The 17078-nt window shown below is 38.5% G+C and overlaps 1 long non-coding RNA gene across 4 annotated transcripts in view; it reads left to right on the top strand.

The window, feature by feature from the left end:
* LOC116421993 overlaps positions 1-1813 on the top strand; it is an 81909-nt gene extending 80096 nt beyond the window's left edge. For all 4 annotated transcript variants that reach the window (XR_004232600.1, XR_004232599.1, XR_004232601.1 and 1 more), the window contains one exon: positions 1566-1813. This is a non-coding gene — a long non-coding RNA (uncharacterized LOC116421993). The remainder of the gene's footprint in view (positions 1-1565) is intronic.
* Positions 1814-17078: the final 15265 nt, after the last annotated feature.

Raw genomic sequence — 17078 nt, forward strand, 5'->3', positions numbered from 1 at the left:
ATTCTTTATCCAAACAAGACTTTAGAAATGAAGGGAAATTTGAATGGACGAGCTGATCTGAGCAGCTCATCATCACTCCCCGGTGCTTTTTTCCGAGGGTCCTCACAAATAGGTTTGCAAAGGTGATGGAGAACAGAGGACAGATGCTAATTTACCCCAGGGGATTTCTGTGACGTTCTAATTTGGAATGGAAGTGACAAAGCAGCAGATTTCAACAGTGCGGGTCAGTCCATCAGCCAAGCACTAAAGCTCCAGGTTCCTGGAATGCAATCAGGATGCCCCAGAGGCAGGATTCAAAATGGTATTTTCCCCTTAAATTGTCAGTCTCCTATGCACACATTGTACATTTTATCCAGTAATTACTAAATTACTGATCATGAGTCCTCCTAACAAGCCACCTAAAGACTTATTCAGCATGTCAGGAAAATAACTATAAGACACAGTAGAAAGACTGGGAGCCAGTGATCCTAAGTTCAAATGTTATATTTGAGATTTGGAAGTTGAGTGACTTAGATGAAAAAAAAAAATGAACTTTACTGGATCTCAGTTTCCTTTTCTATAAAATGGAGGCAGGGGTCGAATAGACTCTTCTGTAGTGATCCTGGGAATTCCTTGTGGAGCCTCAGGTCAGAGACAAAGGGAAGCAATAAAACCTTAAAAAAAAAAAAAACAGTTGAAGTGGGGGACATCTGGTGGAGCAGTGGATAGAATACCAGCCCTGAAGTCAGGACTACCCAAGTTCAAATCTAGTCCCAAACACTAAACACTTCCCAGCTGTGTGTCCCTGGGCAAGTCACTTAACTCCAATTGTTTCGGGGGGAAAAAAGTTGAAGGGCAGGAACTTCAGAGATGGACAGAAACTTAAGATTTTCTACAAATCCCTGCCTTTTGGTAGGTCGCCCATTATTAAAATAAGAGTTCATAAAAACCCCTGCCTTACAGACCCATAAAGCTGTGTCTACTTATAAATTCATCTTCACTCATGCCATCAACCAGCCAAAAAGCATTTTTAAGGCCCTACTGTGTGCATGCTACTGTGCCAGGTGCCAAGAGCCCAGAACAAAACTGAAGCAGTTATTGCCCATCCAAGCCCTATAAACTATTACAGGAGAGCATACATATGTATGTATGTGTGTGTGTGTGTGTGTGTGTGTATATATATATATATATATATATATATATATATAATAGGTACATTGTGGGTTCAAAAACATTCATTATGCATCAGTCAGGAAGCACCTGCTTCTGAACTGGAATACAAGGATTTGAAAATGGCATTTCTACCCCTTAGTAGGGCTCTATGCACTGTACCAAAAGTGGATAGAGCACTAGGTCTGGAATCATAAGGACCTGAGTCCAGATCCGGCTTCAGACTTGGTGTGTGACTCTGGGCAAATCACTTCATCCTGTTTGCCTCAGTTTCTTCATCTGTACAATAAGCTGGAGAAGAAAATGGCCAATTATACAGTATCTTTGCCAAGAAAACCCCTAATGGGGTCACAGAGAGTCATACATGCCTAAAACAAATGAACAATATCATACACCATTTCCCAATCTTTTCTCAGACAAACTGATCAGCAGGTAGGAGGATTCCTGGCTCTTCACCATCATCTTGACACTCCAGAACACGCTGGATACAATCTCGCTTTTAATCTTTCCTAAAATGTGAAATTCCCAAAAGCCAGTCAACCCAACCCACGCAGCTGTTATTAAATACCTACAGTATACAAGGTACTAAGCTAGAATGTATGTATAATTCAATATTTAATATGAAAATGAAACTGAAAAATGAAATAAAATGAAAATGGAAAAAAAAAAAAACAGTTCCTGCCCTGTAAGAGTTTATGTTCTTCCAGAGTGGGGGTAGAAGGGAGGACATTTAATTCAAATATTTACTGAACACTGGCTATATATCACACACTGAGGATTTGTTTTTTTTTTTTTCATTTAGACCATACCTCTGATTTCACTGATGAACCTTCTAGGCAGAACTCCCTGGAAGGCAGTGGGCAGGGCTGAGTATAGAATCAAACATTCCTTAAGCACCCACTATGTCCAGCCACTATGCTAAGATCTTTTGAGGATCAAACATTTTCTTATTTGATCCTCAAAACAGTCTTGTTTCCATCATCCCCCATTTTGCTGTTAATTCTATTTCAATTAAGTCAGATTCTTTGTGACCTTATGCGTTTTTGTTTTTGTTTTGTTGGGGTTTTTTTTGGGGGGGTGGGGGTCAAAGATACTGGAGTAGTTTGTATTTCCTTCTCCAGCTCATTTCTACAGATGAAGAAACTGGAGCAGAGTGAAGAGACTTTCCCAGGATCATCAACTAATAAATGTGTCAGATTTGAATTCAGATCTTGTTGACTCCAGAGTCAAAGAACAAGAAAAGGAGGTGGAGGAAGAAGAGTGGGAGGGAGAGGGAAGAAAGGGAAGGGAAGGGGCCATAACACAGGTTTCATTGAGGGGAATGGACATTCTGGGTGATCATCTTTTCTGAGCAAGGGCAATTCTTCCCAGAATTGTGTCCCATCCCAGGAGAGATGGTGCACAGGCACACAGGGTGCACAGTATGCAGGATGGAAGGGGGACCAGAGTCAAAGATAGAATGTATCTCTTGGAAAGGATGAGGGGTGATGGGAAAAGCCAAAGTAAAATTGTGTCTCAAAACACAAAAGACACAGTGAATTGAACCACACCAGATGACCTGCTACATGAATTGCTGTTTCTAGGAGGGGAACAGAACAAAAGAAGGGCCCCCAACAAAGTCAAGAAGCAAAGAAAAATGAGGGAAAAGATGGATGGATCAACATCTAAAAATACATAAATATAAGGAGCAAATTGGGGGGGTAGAGGAGGAACTCATCTTCTGCCTTCCGTGAAGGACACAGACAATAAAGAAGAAATATGTAAGTATATAATTAATGAATGGATATTCTACTACAGAAATGGCAATGGAGGGATACAAGTAAGGAGAGAACAATAATTGCTACTCAAGCTAAGAATTTGGATACAATCAAAATAGGAGAACAATGAAGAATTTTAAATTAAACTCAATTTGGTGGAAGGAAGGAAGGAAGGAAGGAAGGAAGGAAGGAAGGAAGGAAGGAAGGAAGGAAGGAAGGAAGGAAGGAAGGAAGGAAGGAAGGAAAAAGAGAGAGAGAATGAATAAGTTTGGTACAGTGAAAGTAAGCAAGGATATAGAAGAGAACCTTTGGGAAAGGAAGGAGATCAAATCATTGTAAGAAAAATTTACTATAGGACAAGTTGCTGGCTTAAAAGAGAAAAGGAGTTTTAATAGATAAGAAATACATTTAAAAATGTAAACTGACAATTGAATCTTAAATATGAATGAATTATACTTGCCAACAAAACAAAATAAGAAAATATTTAATTTTTACATATAAGAATCATATTTCTAAAAATAAGGACAAAAATGAAAATGAGAGGCTAGAAAGAATACTACTATATTTCAAGTGATTAAAAAAAAACAGGCTTTCCAGTCACATTAAGACAAGACATAAAAATATATCATGTCCAGAGAAATTAAAATGGAAAGTATATTATGCTTTAAAGACACCATGGAAAGCAAAGCCATATCATTAATAAATTTATGTGGACCAAATGGTATAGTATCTAAATTATTTTTTAAAGACAACTCAATTACCAAAAGAGATAATAACAATTTTAAGACTTTAAAATTTCTCTTTTAGAACTGTATAAATCTAACAGAAAGGTAACACAAAGGAAAAATATAAACCTGAATAGATATTGAAAAAGTTAGATTTGAAAGACTTATGGAGTCTTCTGAATAGGTTCTTAAAAGTGCATGAATGTGCTTTTCTCAGCATTGATAATACATTTACAAAAACAGATGACACAGTAAGATGCCAGAAAACTATACATAAAAGCAAGAAAGGTAGAAATGCCCAACATATCCTTTAAGGACAATATTTAATAAAAAAATTAATTAATACAGGATAAACACGAGAAATTAAATGGAAACCAAGCAACAAGATCCTTACTAATGAGTGAACCTAAGTAAGAAACCTTTGATAGAATTAATAGTAGATAAAGGCAATAGATATGAATGGAATTCTGGATCTGGATCCAGGAGAATATGAATTTGGACCCTGTCTCAGACAGTAACTAGCAGAATAATTCTAGACAAATCATTTAAACTCTCAGTGAGGATTCAAATGAGACATACTCAAAACAGCATTGTAAAGTTCTCTGTAATCCTTAAAACACTCTCTAAATACCCAATCATTATTATTATCACCTGCAACAATAACTGTGAAATAGAATAACAGTGAAACAATATACAACATTTTGAGGCACAGATAGTCTTCAGAGGACAAATTATATGCCTGAAAATGTCAATCAACAAAATAGAAAAAGAGAACATTCAAGAAATAAGCATCTGTTTTAAGGACTTAGACATCGTAAATTACTGAAGCTAAAAGAAGCTTGAAAGAGGAAAACTTGAAAATTAGATAAATTGATAAATGAACAATAAAGTCTACAGAAATGACAAGCAAAACTAAGCTCTCGTGAAAGACTGACAGAAATTGATAAACCTTTAGATAACCTGGAAGAAGACACAAAGAATGAGAGGAGAGGAGACAAAGAGAAAGACTGAAAGAGATAGAGAGAGAGGAAAATAAAATTATCAAAGTAAAAAAATTAACAATATAAATTTACAGTAAGGGGTGGAAGAAAAAGAATAAGAAAATCTTTCTGTCTCTATCTCACTCTGTCTTTCTGTACTGTCTCTGTTTTCTCTGTCTCTGTCTCTGTCTTTCTCCTGCTACTTTTGTATCCTCTTTCTCCTACTCCCCTTCTCTCCTCTGAATGCTGCTCTCACCCTGGTGAAGTGTCCCATCTCCTGATACCTGGAATATTGCAGTAGCTGTGGGTGGGTATCCCCACCTCAATCTCTCAGCACTCCAGTCCATCCTTCATTAGATTGCCAAAGTGATCTTCCTAAAGTGCAGGTCAGATCATGTTGTGCCCCTTTTTAACAAACCCTAATGGCTCTTTGGTACTTTAAATCCAAATAGTAAATCTTCCCTTGAGTGATCAAAGTCCTCTCTACCTGGCCCGCACCTTTCCAATATTCTCACATCTTCAGTCCTGCTTCTCCACTCTGGGATACGAGTCCACCTTTTTTGCTATTTCCTCACAAGACCCTCCTGTTAAGGGACAGGTCAGTTCTCTGAGTGTCTCCACATCTGGGGATCATAACATCTGAAGGACCTGCAAGGCAGTCTTTGCTGTCCAGGTGTTGCAGACTGGGAATGAGATAAATTGGAAGCAGAGGGAAGAGGAAAAAGGTCAGACAACACAATGGTCTCTCAGCCAGAGAGGTCAGAGAACAGCAACTGCCTCTCAGTTTCCTTGTATCATCCTCTCACAGGAGGCGATCCATTCTGGGTTGGATCTTCAGCAGCCACTGTCAGGTGGCTCCCGTGTATTCCAAGACCCTCCATTTCTTGACCCTGGGCATTTGCCCTGGCTATCTCCCAGGAATGGTCTCCCTCATTATCTCCCTGGTTTATCCTGGATGTTCTGGTTTTTCTGAAGTCCCAGTCAATAGCCCACCTTCTGCAAAGACCTTCCCCATGCTCTTTAATGCTAGTGCTTTCCCTCCAAACAGAACTGTGCATGATTTCTCCCCCTTCAGATTGTAAACTGCTTGAGGATAGAGACTGCCTTTTACTTTTTTGTATCTCAGCTTTTAACACAGCTTCTGGCACATAGTAGGTGTTTAATATTTACTGACTGATTGATAGAACAATAAAAATAACAGTATCATGGATATTTCTGTGACTATAGTCTACACATCATGCTATATACATTTACTATTTGGTGAGTTCATTAACCTTTTGGGCTCTGATTTTTTTTTTAATTAATAAAATAAAGCTACTCCTAGAAGTCACTTTCAACCCAGAAACTCATCATCCTCTAATTAGAGAGATGGAGGAAGCTATTCAGATCAAGGGAAATGGAGGCAGTTTCAGGGAGAGCTGATCAGGCTGCCAGCTCCAGTCTAAAGTGAGGAGACCCTTACTTTCTCCTGAGTGGCAGATGAATAGCTTCCTTCCACCTACAAAGCTCTTTACTTGGAAGTCTTTTGACTGTGATGTTGACAGGGAGGTTTAAGAGCATTGACAATTCACTACTTAGAAGAAAGATTTTTTCAGGAGCCTTTCTAGCACCTGGTCCTCATTGTGTGAACTGAACTGGAGATGTAGGTGATTAGTGTTGAAGTCACTTGACTCAAAAAGAAGCATCCAAAAGAGACCTTTGGTGTGTCAATCAGAAAAAAAATCACAATGGTTCCTCTTCTGTCTGTAGTTTCATAATGTCAGAAGTCTCTTAAGGATATGGATGTCATCTTCTAGGATCCCAAAAGATTCTCCCAGAGCAGAAATCTCCAAAGTGAGATCTAAGCCTCCAGAGAAGCTATGGCATCCACAAAAGGGACTATGATATTAACACCAAGAATTGTGGGAAAACAGATTGTCCCATAATAGTCCATTATGAGGCTTGTACTATACAACCATACCTACTCACATCTCCCCAAACTTTTTCATCTGCTTCCTGCCTTGGTGGTCTAAGTATCCAACCTCTTCCCTGCTAATTAGGGAGTCAGCCCTTAGAGAAATTATAGCCCAAATGAATCATATTATAGCAGAGGTGCTACTGGGAAAATTCTGCCTATAGCTTTCCTTCTTCTCCCCTAGATAATCTTGTGGCTACATCAGACACTCCTCAGAGAATAGACTTTGGTTTCTGATGGGATGGTGAACATGATTTTGGCTGGGATCTCGAAATCCCTTCAAACCCACTCTTCTTCCATTCTTCCCCTCATTGGTGAAGAAATCCACAGACTCTACTTAAATGGTTTCAAAACCCATCATCTCTGTCATCTTTCCTTTCTTTACCCTCCTATGACCACCAACCTATCATAGACCCTGTGCCTTTCTTTTATATTATTAGGAGAAACCACATTTTCCAGTAAGCAAACTGTGCCTTGGGCTTAGCATAACAGTGATCCTTTTGTAATCACCCTCTGGACGATATCAGCCAAAGCAAAATCCCAGAATTGTTTCACACCAGCATAAAGTGGTATCTGAGCTTGGGCAAGGATCTGTAGTATCCATGTTCTGATTGTGAAGTCTTGCTATTAATCAAACATAATTCATTATTGCTGTTATCCTTCATTGTCTGGGCTATAGCTCACTGTACAGCCATTGGTATAAGTACTGATATTTGCCCACACTAAAGGGGGTCTCCTACTAGAGGGACTCCTGGCACCTGTGTGTGTAGTTTACCCACCCAATAGAACAAAGAAATTTTTTTGCTTTTAACCACTGTTAATTCTTTATTTTTATTTTATTTTATTTTTGAGTTAAATGTAGTTTTGATAACCTATAAGTGCTCTGTTTTATTGTTGTTGCTGCTGCTGCTACTGCTGTTCTTTTGAGTTAACAGAATTTATATGGTTGCTGTGATTCTTTGGTCAATTGACCAGGGTTGACAACTGTCATCACATCTCACCTGAACCATGGTCAATAGCTTCCCAATGATCTCCTCGTTTCTCTCCTCTCCCTCCAACTTTCTACTCAGTGACCAAAGTCATTTTCCTGAAATGTGGATCTGACCATGTCACTCTCTTGCTCCATAAACTCCAATGGTTCCCCATTTTTAGACATTTTTTTCCTTTGGTAATTTCTGTATAGGTTTTATAAGGTACAAAATTATTAGTACAGCAGTACATTTCCCTAACTTATAAATAAGTAAATGTTTACCAATTGGGAGAATGTGCTCAAATATTTAAATGTTCAATTTAAAAAAAAAAAGATGTTGTTTGGAGTTGGTTATTTTAGATAAGATGATGTGAGATGACATAGGCCAAAGAAAATTGGGCTTGCTCTTTAGCAGGTGTTCCGATGTCTCCCCTGAGCTCTCTGCCTTGTGTAAATGGTGTTTTACGATGCAAGAAGCAATACCCTGCATTTTAGAAAGTTCCCACTTATTTCAAAGGAGAAAGTGTTTTAATAATTAAGCAACTTTTTTAAGATTAGAGAGTCCACTTCCCTAGTGATACGTAGTACTTCAGTCCCAATCCAGCCTCTCCCAGGTATCTGGGAAGGAATGAAGGAAAAGCATTTATCAAGAGCTTGCACTATCATAAACACTGGACATTTCAAAGGGAAACAGTTCCTGGATTCAAGGAGCTCACATTCAAATTGGGAAGATTGTTGTTGTTCTTCCTTTATTCTCAAGAGGATCAATGACATCATAAAGATGATTATATTGACCTCCTGTAAACTGGATTTAACTGACACAAAACTGGCAAAATTGTCAGCCTCACCCATACAGGATAGGGGTGTCCAAGGAAAGGACAAGGTTTGAATGCGAGTTTGGGAAACAGCAATTAGTCTAGGATAGCCGGAACAGAAGAGTTCCTTGGACATTGACAAAAACTTATTTGTAAATAGCCAATAATCAAATTACCAGCTTTTTGACATCCCCCTACTCCTGTGGCAGTAGGAACAGAATTTGGATTGTCTGCTTCAGGGTGTGCTGGAGTCAGCTCAAACTGATTCCCGATATTCAATATTTAAATTTTCAGTGTGAGCATTTATACATTAGAAATTAGCAAGCACTATACAGGACTAGCTTTATTGTTTGGGATTGTTTAGGCTTAAGAAAGTGTTGGGGAAGAATAAATGTAAAAGTGCATCATGTATTTGTTGTTGTTGTTGTTGTTCAGTCATTTTTAGATATACCCAACTCGTTGTCCCCCTGTTTTGGGTTTTCTTGGCAGAGATACTAGAGTGGTTTGCCATGCCATTTCTTTCTCTAACTCATTTTACATATGAAGAAACTGAGACAAATAGGATGCAGTGATTTGCCCAGGGTCCCATAGCTACATTTTTTCCAGAGAGCTAGTAATTTAACATTTACCAGTATTCACTCGATCTAGCAAATATATACTACTTCCACTCCATTTCTCTTAACTAAAAATGGTAGCTTCTGTCTTTAGTGTATATTTGGAAGACCAAGTTTCCACATAGATTAAGCTTTCAGAATGTTCACCTTAACATTATAATAATCATCTCTTTCTTGGCACCCTGAAACCTCAAAAACACCTTCTTTATAAAATGAAATAAGAAATCAGAAATATCTTTTGTTTTGCCTCCTATTTTCTCCCAGCCTGGTCTGAAAAGATGACGGATCTGCCCTAATAGCATCCTAATTATTTCAGCAAAATGTGGGTCGTATTTCACCTGTTGCAAGCCTACTTCAAGGCTATCTCCTCCTAGTTATTTGATAGTGGGCACCATTAGTTGAAATGATGCTATGAGTAAGAGTCAGGATTGGCTGAGGGAGATGAGAGGAGAATCTCGTTTTACCTGATCAATCAGATATACTTTGGTGAGGATTTTGAAAATGCATCCATCATCACATATGATTGTGATTACAATAAAACTATCATTAACTGGAATGTTGCTAGCCACAACCATTCATTAGAAAGATGGCTTGTCTTCTTCCTTCTGCCCTGTATTTTTAGGATGGAGACAAACCAAGCACAAAGAAAGCTCATGTTGTAAACTCCAGATTTGACCACGTCAGCAATACAAACTCAGCTCAGTTACTTCTATCTTCTGCAAATCTGGAGCTACCCAGGTTCAGAATGATAATCCCCTAGACCTATAAAATGTTTAATGAAGAGAATATGTTGATTAGGTCTGGGCTCAGACATTTTGGATTTCACCCTTCAAGAGGAGTGGGCGTCTGGTTTCATTGGATCAGGAAACTCCATAGTGAGGAAAGTCCCTTTATGAATGCAGATATTCCTCTTCTCTGTAACCTCTAGAGACTGGTTGCTTCAGAAAAAGCCAAGTAGTATAATGCACAGAGTACTAGATCTAGAGTCAAGAAGATATGCATTCAGATCCAGCCTCAGCTGCATAACTCTTGACAAGTCCCTTTTTCTCTGTCTGCTGAAGTTTCTTCATCTATAAAGTGAGGATGATAATAACAGATAATAATAGTTTGAGACTCATGAGATAACATCTGGAAAGCTCTTAGCACAGTCTCTGGTACATACTAGATATTTAATTACTGCTTATTCCCTTCCCCTCCCTGCCTACAGCACTGAAATATGAAATGACTAACTCAGCATCATATGGCCAGGATATATCACTCATATTAAATCCATCTCTATTTGTCTTTGAGGTCTATTCCGTAATGCTACCCCTTATCATTCTTATTAGAAATCTTCAAAGAAACTCTAGGTTTGGAGTGTCTATGCAAGTAGAGTAGACAGACGTGTTAAACACCCATATTGTGCAAAGGCACCTCACAAGGCAACGACGTTGCCAAAATTAAAGTCATACAGTCTCTGTCCTCAAAAAAACTTATAATCTCTGCAGTGTGTCCACTATATTTGAATCATGTCTTATGAGTATCATAGCAAAAGAATAAGCTTATTTGAAGTGCCTACAGTGTTCCAAACACTGATATAAGTGCTAGGGATACAAAGACAATAGTGAAAGAGAAAAGAGTCCCTGCCCTCAAAGAGCTTTCAGTGTCATGGGGGAACAACACACACACACACACAGAGAGAGAGAGAGAGAGAGAGAGAGAGAGAGAGAGAGAGACAGCGTGATGCAAAAACATACAGAGACAGAAACAAACAGAGAGGTGCAGAGAGATATAGACACAGAAAGATAGAGAGAAACAGAGAGCGAGAGAGACAAAGACATAGAAAGAGAGATACAAAGCTAGAGAGAGACAGAGACAAAGACATAGAAATAGAGAAATAGACAAAGAGACACAAATATAGACACAGAAAGATAGAGAGACAGAGAGAGAAACAGAGAGAGACAGAGCTAGAGAGAGAAACAGAAAGACAGAGAGATAGAGACAGAGACAAAGAAACAAAGATAGAGAGACAGAGAGAGATATACACTTGATAGCCAGGAAACCAGTAAAGGCCTCATGCAGAAGGTGATACTTGAGCTGATGTTGAAAGATCAGAAATATTCTGCCAGCTGACGGCAAAGAGAAAGTCTTCCCAGACTCAGAGGGCAGCCTGAGCAGATGCATACCACTTACAATTATTATCTCATTCAATCCTCACAACAATCCTGGGAGGTAGGTGCCCTTTTTTATTTCCATTTTATAGAAAAGGAGCTGAGGCAAACACAGGTAATGGGACTTGCCCAAATGTGACTTGCACAGCTCTATGTGTCAAGTCTGGATTTGACTTTGGGATTTCCTGACTCCAAGCCCAGCAATCCATCCACTGGGCTCCCTGGTTGCCCCACTACACAGGGAGACAGCAGTCATGCTGTTTGGCTGCAACGCAGAGTGTGGAAAAGAGTAACATGAAATCAAGATGGAAAATTAAACCATCAGAGAGGTTTCCTCCATATCCATTCCCCATGCCAGGATGTATTGATGTTAGGGGATGAATGTAAATCCCGACTCAGTTATTGAATAACATAAGCTCCTCGAGGGCAGGCTTGGTTACAGTCATGTTTTCATATCTCTGACCCTTAGCACGGTTTCTGGCCGAGAGTGGGCACTTCATAAATGGTTAGTGAATGGACTGGGTTTGGGTTGAATCAAATTGGCTAGGTAGTGATTAGCAGAACCATTTCCACGGCCCCATGAGGGGGACTGTCTCTCTGAGCCCCTCTTTTCCACTTGAAATCATGCTTTCCTGTTAAAGGAGCAAAGCAAATATGGAAATAAGGAGAATTGCTCATGTTTAACCTACATGGGATTGCTTACTGGGAGGGAAGGGGAGGAGAAGGGGAAAAAATTGGAATACAAAATTTTGCAAAGGTGAATATTTGAAAATATCTTTGCATGTATTTGGAAAATAAAATACTTTTATTTGTGAAGAAAAAAAGAAAAAAATACTTTCCCTTTACTAAATCAGAAACTCTTGTTTGGGGGACTTTTCCCTCCTATATGTCATGGGGACAAATAACTCCCTGGCAATACCTAAGTGCCTCCCTCCCAAGGCACCCAACTGAGCTGGAGGGTGGTGTTGAGCATTCAAATGATTCAACTCTAATGACTAAATTGCTTTGTTTACAGAAGTAAGGAGTTGTTAGTTCCCTTCTCCCTAGAAGCCAGCTTTGAGAAAATCAGCTATCTAGCAAGACATCCTCCTTCTGTTCCTTCGGGCCCCTTTTATGGAAAGAGAGGCCAAGGTTCTTTCCCTGAGCACCAACATGGAGCACATGCTGAGACCAGAACTCTCCCTACCCTTTAATCTTTTTCAAAATAAATCAGAGACAATGCGGTTAGCTGGCTGGGCTGGCAAAAGATGCTTTCAACTCCAAGGTCTGGAAAATTGGAGAACCCCAACAGTTTGTGGGTCACGGACTAGCTTCTTTTGAATTCAAGTCCATTCAACAGAGGTTTTGTAGGTCATAACTATAATCCAGGCATACATAATACTAGGCACTAGAATACAAAGACCAATGCTAGACAATCTCTGCTCAAAAGGGGATTCGATTTTAATGTAGGAAATAGCCCATCTCAGATAAGTAAGTAGAGAATCTGTCCCAAGGGGACATGAGGTATAGTAGAAAGAGAGCAGGATTGTGAGTAAAAGGACATGTGCTTGAATCCCAGCTCTGCTATTTCCTACCTGTGTTGTTTTGCTCCTTTAGTCCTATTTTCTTTTTAGTCTATAAAATGGGTGAGTTAGACTGAGTGGTCTCTGAGATCCCTTTGAGCCCTAGTCTACAGTCTTGTGACTACAAGGTAGTTTCAAGATGGCATGAATACTAATCAAGGAAAGTCATTTGTAGAAAATGGCAGTTTACCTGGGCTTTGCTGGAAATTACCTGACTATCAGGTAAAGATGTTGCAACTTATTTCAACCTGGGTTGGGAATTTTGTACAAAGAATCAACCAAGGAACAGATGGACTAAAACTTACAGTGCAATATGACATGAGATTGGGAATAGTAGGTAGAAACAACATTTCAAAAGGCATTTTACATATGATCCTAATGGAAGTAGCAAGACATAGACTTTATTCAGTGTGAAAATGAAATGGTCAAATCTGGATTTTTGTTTGTCACACTAATAAAGGATGGATTGGAAACGGAGGGTCTGGAAGTAAGGATAACAATGAACTTACTACTCAGTAGCATAGGTGAAATGGAGTGTGGACCTAAACTAGGATCAAGGTCTTGTAAACAGAGGATGTAAACAAAGAGAACTAGATTATTTAAGAGATATTTACAGAAATCAAAATGGGCAAGACTTAGAAAGTAATTGGATGAGAGAGGGAAAAATCAAGAATTATACTCAAATTGTGAGTTGGTGACTCCAAGGGAGATAGGATCCTCAAGAGAAATACAGAGGTTTGGAAGAATAGAGAATAGAGAATTTGGAAGAATATGGAATAGAGCGTTAGAAAATTTGGAAGAATAGAGAACTATTCTGAGTTCTGCTTATTTATGTCAGCTTTGAGATGTCTATGGCATATCAAGGTCAAAATGACCATCAAGCAATTAGTAATATAGAACTGGAGCCATGTAGAAATTAAAGAGGGAACTGGAGATTTGGACATAAAAATAATCATTGAAACTCATGAAAGCTGATGAGATTCCAAAGGGAGAAGTTATAGAGAGAAGGGAAGAGAGCTAAAGACAGACTTGGATGCAGGCCATGTATAGTATTGCATGGGGAAAGTATTATGATCCAACAGAAGAGATAAAAAGGAGCAGTCAGATTGGTAGAAAGAGAATCAAAAAGGAACAATATTTCAGAAGGCAAGGAAGGAGTGAGCACCTAAGGGAAATTGGGGGTCAACAAGGTGAACAACTGCAGAGACATCATATTAAATGTAAAAAAGTCAACACCTTTGGATTTAGCAGGCCAAAAAAATGTCTGATAATTTTGGAGAGAGTAATTCCAAACCAGTGATAAGAGTTGGTAGCCATATTGTAAGGGAATGAAAGTTAAATGGGGAACAAGAAAATGAAGGTGAGAGGTAAAAAACAATGGTGTTAAATTAAGTAAAAAGATTATTCTGGGGTATGTATTGACTAGAAAACCAAAAGGTAATAGTCTTGATGCTTTATTTTATTTAAATTATTTTGTTAATCATTCCCAATTGCATTTTAATCTGGCCCAATTGACTCTTGGGAATTTCTCAAGCAGTGCTAGCTACAAATTTGATATTTCTGGTATAGAGAACCTTTTAAGAGCAACGGATGCTTTTCATAAAGAGTTATATTTTCTTGAATAAATCAATCAATAAAAAATTAAGTGTTTACTATGTGCTAAAAAGTGTGCTAAGTGCTTAGGATACAGCCAGAAAATCAAGGTTGTCCCTGCTTTCATGTTTTAGTGGAGAGAAACAGCATACTTAGGAAGGTTTGGGACAAATGGACTGGCCTGGTGGTCCTTAGAGTTCATAAATCTATTCTTTCAACAATGCTTTTTAGGATGCCTTTCTAAAATAGTCTTATAATTAGTTGGACCTCAGAGGTCATCTGTTCCAATCTTTATCCAGCCCAAATTTCCTTAAATAATGTTTCCCAACAAGTGATCATCCAATCACATTTGAAAAAAGGAACTATATAATATTAAGGAGGGCCTCATCACCTCCCAAGAGAATACATTGCACTTGTAGACAATTCTAATAATAGAAAAGATTTCTTTTCTTTTTTTCCCCTTTTCTTCCTTTCTTCCTTCCTTTTTTTTCCTTTCTCCCTCTCTCTCTTCCTTCTTTTCATTCTTTCTTTTTCCTGTTCTCCCATATATTTGGAGATTCACTTAGACTGCAAGTACAGCAACCTTTCACATGACCAGTTCCCCTACTCAGCACAATATCAGTGTCAGATTTAATGTAGACACTTCATTAGCTTGCAGTCATCACATCTCAGAACTTATGTCCTCCACTAGCCTTAGCCTCTCTACCAGCTATCATAGGTGTATGCTACAACATCTGGCATAAAATTTTCTTTATCAGAAATCTACCTCTTTGTAATGTCCAGCTATTGCTCCTAATTTTCTCCTTTGAGGACAAGCAGAGCATGTCTAATTCCTCTTCCACAAGTCCTTCTAACTTTTGGGAAACAACCAATATGTTCTATCTCATTTTGTTTCCCAGGCTATATATTCCTCATTCCTTAAATCAATGGTCTCAAGATTCTTCACCATTAACAATGATTAATAAACAATTTCTCATTAGAGCTCAATTTTATGAACAGAATAACTACCCATTTCTTGGAATAATACTAACAGCTAACATTTATATATATACATATATATATATATAAACATGTATATATATATATATATATATATATATATATATGTGTGTGTGTGTGCTATATAAATGTAGCACTTATGTGTCAGGAACTCTACTAAATTTTTGTTTTACAATTATCTTATTTAATAATAATTCTGAGGTAAATGTTGTTAATATCTCCATTTTATAAATGAGGAAACTGAGGCAGACAGAGGTCAAGTGACTTTCCCAGGATCACACAGAAATTAAGTGTCTGAAACTGGATGCAAACTCAAGATTTCCCAATCCTAGACAGAGTTCTATCCACTGTATCAACCAAGTGCCTACTGGTGAGTAGTGAGATCATCTATTAGAAACCTAATATCCTTTTCTAGGGCATCATTTAAAATGAGCAGACTAGATGAATCCAACATGTCCCATCTGCTTTTTCAAAGAGCATGCTTTTATTGCAACATTTCAGGGGATCTCTATTATCATCAGTATGGCCATGTACTGCCCATGATAAACTGATCTTAAACTCTCTGTCATCTTGCCTCATGCAACTGCCTCTGGAGCTTTTTCATCAATCATCCGTGGAGTTGAAGGTCTCATTTAGGAAAAATGAGGTCCCCAAAGAATCTCTTCAGGCCAGTGAGTCCTATCTTTTCTCCATTGATCTTGCCAAGAAACTGGCACTGGTGTCCAGAAAAAGAAAATAGGGGGAGGGAGGGAAGAACTCATTAAATTACAGGTTTATGTTGAGTGGGCCATTAACCAGATCATTTCTGCCCTTTGCTGGGTTATAATTTTTTGAAGATGGACATCTATCTTCCTCCTCTCCCCACCCCATTCAACCATCTCAGCAACTTTCCTGGTCACAAGGGAACAATGATGAGGATATTCTGTGATTAGTTTCTCTCACTATATAGTCACCTTCCAATAAGAATTCTGAAAGCTGCACAGCTAGCTTAAGTTTCTAATTAAGCATGCATTTATAGGGTGTAGAGGGACTTGGGCCCTCTCCTGTTGATGTCTATCCAGAATCGTGTACTTTCCTCTTTACCCTGTGACCCACACAACTAAATGAAGATTATCTGGTCTTAGTCACCACAAAGATTTGAAAATAGCCTCAAATTAGAACTCTTCTTGGCTAACTACAGGATTCTTACAGACTATTGATTTCATTTTTAGCAAACCTAACAAAAAAAGTAAGAAAAGAAAGAAAGAAAGAAAGAAGGAAATCTAGCAGACAGAGGAGAAAACAGAAGGAACTGTCTACAAGGAGCCTGGCATGAGGTTTGTTGGTGAGATTATCTCCTTTTAAGTAGCTGAGTTTGGTGAATCCAAGTTCTCTTTGAGAATGCAGGGACTTTGTGTCTGCCAGTGAGATTCCCATGGGACCTCAGAGGCTGCAGCTCTCTTCACAAGCACCTCACCCCTCTTACCTCTGGGCCAGAGTTTTCCAAAAGAAAAAAAAATCATGATCCCATATTTATCCTTTTGATTAGAGTTAATGGCCTAGCTGGCAAAAAGAAGCATCCACCCATTTCCTCTTTTACTAACTTGCTAAATTCAAATTTAGTCACAAGAATAATTTATAGAAAATATTCAGAATGACTGTTTTCCTTCCTGAGTAGCCTTTCCTTCTCATGAAAAGTAGCCCCTAATCTTTTTTTTATCTCTCTATATGGTTTGGGGATTTTATCTATAATAGTAACTCTAGGGTGGAAAAGGGACAATTGTCCATTCCTGGTATTCTTAGAGAATTGCTTATGGCATTAAAATGTTAA

The sequence above is a fragment of the Sarcophilus harrisii genome, chromosome 2, assembly GCF_902635505.1.
Source record: "Sarcophilus harrisii chromosome 2, mSarHar1.11, whole genome shotgun sequence".
Lineage (NCBI taxonomy): Eukaryota > Metazoa > Chordata > Mammalia > Dasyuromorphia > Dasyuridae > Sarcophilus > Sarcophilus harrisii.